A 5060-nucleotide genomic window follows, 5' to 3' on the forward strand; every position below is an offset into this window, starting at 1 on the left:
TCTCTCTCACCATGGTGTATTGCAAGGTGCTGGCTCAGATTCTGACAAGACCCAAAAGCTGTGAACAATGGCGTTGTCAAAACAGCTTCATTCCCCAAAACCAAGCCATGTAGCCACATGTCAACTTTGTCACATGCCCAGAGCATGCTCTATTGCAATAAGATACAGTGATATCAGAACAAATTTTTGGTGTGTTTTCACAAGTCACCACACTGCAGAGCACAGTAATGACAACTGAAACAAAGTGGGCACGCCAGAAGTGCAATATGCATCTTCCCAGTGATGTTTGAAATGGCCCAATTCTAGTCTGGGGATCACAAGTTTACCCTGTTAAAATCAGGATGATCCCAGAAAATCCAGAACATGCAACCTATACAACCTACTGTCAAGATGTTTGAACCCCAACTTGGAAGAGCAGCCTCTAGGCATGGGAGAGGGATGCTTGTGTTCAAAATGCCTGTATTAGGAGCAGTATGGAAATTACCATGAAAAGATGGGTTGAATAGCTGTCTTGTAAGTCTTACAGCCATAACCAAGGAAACCAAGACTAGCCCCTGTTAAATGGACTAATCATTCCAAGCAGCGTGTCTCAGTAGCACAGCCCTTTGCAACTGTTTGAATCCCTGGAACACTAGCTAGTTGTGGCAACTTATCCTGTAATGTATGCTGAAACCAACATCCAGGAATATGAATAGCAGAGCTAGCATGAGGCAGATAAGTATTGGGGTAGCCTCTGTCTGCCGACTCTCCTGAGACTGGTGTTTATTCTCAAACCATTAGTTTCTTTACAAAGCACACTCTTCTTTAAGACCAGAAGATTATGCGAGCAGGCTACCAAGGACAGATCTTACTGCAATGACATCTCTTCTGATGGTTTGTTCTCTTAAATTAGCTAAAAGACCCATCATGTCCCCGGATCTTGGATAGAAGTGATCTCAGATGTAGTTGGGATCTGACCCATCAGGAATGGCTTGCACCTCGTTTCCCAGTGCAGAACACTGGTGTGATACATTCTTGACTAGTTGTCTCGGTCACAGCAGACAGCTGCATTTTGCGCAAGCTACAGCTTGCATTGCGCCCACTTGCAGCTCAGATGCAACAGGCTACTGTGGACACATCATATGCCTGAAGCACCGTGGCCAGTCCTGCATCTCTCCATTTTGGATGAAATCTCTTAAAATGAGAATTAGAGAAGGCAATTCTTGCTACAATTGCTTATATTTAGCAGCCCTCAGACTGAGACTGCACCACTTTCCTCAGGAGCAATAGACTGGTTAACTAACCTTAAACTGGACTTACAATTGTTGCTCCAAGTCAGCCAGATGAAAGATGATGAAGACTTCAGTGAAGAGCTAGACTCCATGTTAAGATACTGCTCTCTCCCCTCTCTGAGACGTCCTCAAAGAGAATTTCCTCTTGCTCCCTACATTAACTCTCTCTCAGCCAAGGCAAGTTAACCAGATGCTCTTCATGTACTAGTTGATCCCTTAAGCTATGAGGCTCACTATCTCTGAGCCGCGCTACTGTAGTCCTCAGTGTTGGATTCACCACAAAACCTCCTGTCAAATGATTTCCCATGCCTTCACCAAGACGGTGCATAGTCCAGTACAGTTCCATAGGCTGGAACTGTGTGGCTATCTAATGTCACTGGCAGAAGCTAATTGTAATGTCTAACTAACAGCACCTTCTGTCCAAGTATTTTAAAAGTGGTTCAATAAACATAATCGATTAACCCCTCCCCCAGCACTCCTATGTTGGAGTCTGGAGTACTAGCCCTATTTCTACAGTTGGCTAAACAGGGACACCAAGGGGTTAAATGACTTGGCAAAAGTCTGGTAAGGAGGCAAAATTTGGATCAGAATCTAGATTCCCATCCCCCACAACAAATCCCCACCCTCACTGCTGGGATTCATTGCCTCCATGCTCTATTCTAATAGAACCAGGTTAAGTTATATGAGGCAAATTCATCTCTGGTCCAAATACACTGACTTTCATTACCTAAATTACAGCAGGAATGAATATGGCACATTGTAACTAATGTACACGAATAATCTGATGCAGTGCAGTATTAGCTATAAAAAAAGAAAAACCAATCACAATCAATCAACATATTTGAGTTCAATGATTTTAAAACTGTACTTTATTACTCCAAGACAGCCTATCACACTAGGTGATACAGACATGTACTGAAAAGCCACAATCTTATCCCCTAGTTGAACAAAAAAAACCCCAAACAACAAAACCAACCCCCCCCCCAAAAAAAAACAAACTTCCACTCAAATATTCACTTCATATTTTAAAAAAAGCCGCTCGTTTCCAATTGGCTACAGGCAGCTGAGTGTCAGCTCTCTGGGCTAGTTAGATTATACCTTTTCATTAATGTTGCAATAACAGTCACAATAGAATTAACATCCATCTCACACAATGATAGCACTTACATTACACTGGCTACTTCATGAGCAGTGAAGTCACTGGGAGATGCACACTCACAGGAGGAACATCTGCTTTACGCATAACTATCTTCTGCAAAAAGATGCTTGTTTTATAGCAGTATCTGAGCTTTAGCAATGTGCTTGTTTTGTGAGGGTAAAAATATTCACACTAATTGATTCTTGTAGTATCACCTATTTTTCCCTTGAAAAACAACTTTAGAACACCCCTACGTAACTAGTGCAATCTCTTACATCACACTGGAATACCCCATCACACCGTTTTGTGCTGCACTATTAGGTCGCCAACACATTCTGCTTCAGAACATCCCAACATCAAGCATGGCATAATACTTTGCACATCTAGAAACTTTTTAATATTAAAATCCCAAGGCATTTCACATTAATCCTCAAAGCACTCTTCTGCAGCGGGTAAGTACCATCCCCATTTTAACAGACGACAAAACTAGGGCCCAAAGGCCAAAAGTGAACCTTTTCAAACTTGCGTGCCTAAAGTGAGATGCTTAAAATGAACTGTCTGAATAAAACTAGCCTGATTGTCAGGCGCTAAGTAGACAAGTTCCCATGCAGGGAAGAGGAGGGGCATGAAGTCAATAGAAGCTGCACCTTGGAAGTTTCAGTTATTTCTTATTAGGGTCACTATTGTGGATGCAAGTACCCACCTTTAAGCATGGAAGCCTGAAAATGCTGCCTTAAGTCACTTGCCTACAAACGTAACTTGGCCTCAGAGCCTGGAATAGAACTGAGGAATCCCGATTCCTTGCGCTCTAGCAGATAAGAGTAGACCGCCCCTTTTTTTTTAAATATATAAAAACAACAGTGATGGGAAAATAAATAAGGCACATAACATGGAAATGCCAGGTTTTCAAGATTGGAGGAATTCTTTGCATTAAAGTTTTGTATCGAAAGTGATACGCCTTTCTGAGCAGAGCAGGATATAATTATAATCATATAGTCTGGAATAGTTTGACAAAGCCTTTTACACAAGTAATATGTGTTGCCTCTATCCTTTAGAGGCCTTTGCACTTTTTGGTTAAAACAACTGAAAGCAAGTTTGGGCCCTAATCTACATGACACAATCACTTCACTGTCTGCAGTATTCAGAGGCTTGGTGGACAGCACAACGTTCACAGGCCCCTGAAGATTCCCTGCTGTTTAGTAAGTGAGAAGCACTAATAGGTCTGCACTGTGCAAAGAGACCCTCTTAATAAACTTTCCTTTACTCATCTTCACATGGGATTGAAAACATTTTGGCTCTTACTGGAAACCAGAAAACTGTTGGGAAGTGATTAGGCCTACAAACCAAACCCTTTTCATACCAGACCCACTAATAACCTGTTTTTGAAAACTACACGGAATATAACTTATGCTGGTGCAAACTGGCATTAAGCTCTGTTCATTCCCCCTCGTATACCGTAAGTAGCTCTCCGAGTGCAGATTAAATCATAGAGAAAGCATTCAGATCCTAGGGAACAGAGGCTTTGCTACCAAGTCTCCAGTTTAGGAGCCGTGCCAACAGGCTACCAAGTTCCATGACCATCAGGTTACAAGCTACAGAATCACATCAAAACAGACCTAATGTCTAGCTTGTGGGTTTAAAAATAAAATTGGTTGGTATCTTAGCCCCCTGCTGCTAGAACAAATATTTTGTACTTAAAAACGAGTCAAAGCCATCCAACTGAACTGTTAGAATGATGTGAATTAAAAAACTTGAAGCTGTTATGGGGAGAAGCTTTCCAAGACATTTTTTGAATTTTTATCATCAGGATGTTTTCAGTAAGGTGCTTTCCAAAACAAGCTATTTTGACTGTGTAAGACTGTTGCAGCTTTGAAAACAGCTACTTTCTAGTCATATTAAAATTAATTGTTACAAACAGGCACTTTTGGGGTCTCTCAACATAAGCTAAAAATAAGAGGGGTATTACATATAAAGGAATTAAGATTAGCTGACAGTTTAAGCGTAATAGCATGTTGCAAAAGGCATCTAACACAAGATCACAGAAGACAGACATTCATAAAACCACTGCAGCCAATTCATTCTTAAGAGGCGATTATGGACAGGTTCCCTCTATTTTTGCACAGAGGAGCTTTCATAAACTGGCCTAAGCCCCCTTAGAAGGCCTGGTTTTCCTTAACAAAATGTGCAACTCCCTTTCTGTTGACAGGAATTCCACATGCAGGTTGTGACAAAGCATTATTGTACTTTGTTACAAGGTTAAGACACCAGCTTTGAAAGCATTTGTGTGCTCCCTGCCAGTCTTTCATTGCTCTCCCCTCAGGGAAGAAGAAACAGGAAACAAGATGCAACTGGAAGTTTTTGGCCTGAATTTGGTTAGAGAGCTCAGGAAGATATGATTAAGGAGACCTCACCCACCGCTTTCAGAGGCCAACACAAGGCCAAACGTGTTTTTTGGATTAAACAGAGAGATTTCAGCAAAGAACAACGTCCTGGAAATAATACCAACAAAGTTTAAAGAATGAAATGGAAGGTTTCATAGTTGTTAGGGGCTGGAAGGGACCTTACAGATCATTGGGTCCAGGTTTTCAGAAGTCTAGGGAAAAGCGAGGGGGTGGGGGGGGGATGCAGAAAAAAAACACCACTCTGGCCAG

Source organism: Gavialis gangeticus, unplaced genomic scaffold (assembly GCF_001723915.1).
Source record: "Gavialis gangeticus isolate Ggan-Ray unplaced genomic scaffold, GavGan_comp1, whole genome shotgun sequence".
In the NCBI taxonomy this organism is placed as follows: domain Eukaryota; kingdom Metazoa; phylum Chordata; order Crocodylia; family Gavialidae; genus Gavialis; species Gavialis gangeticus.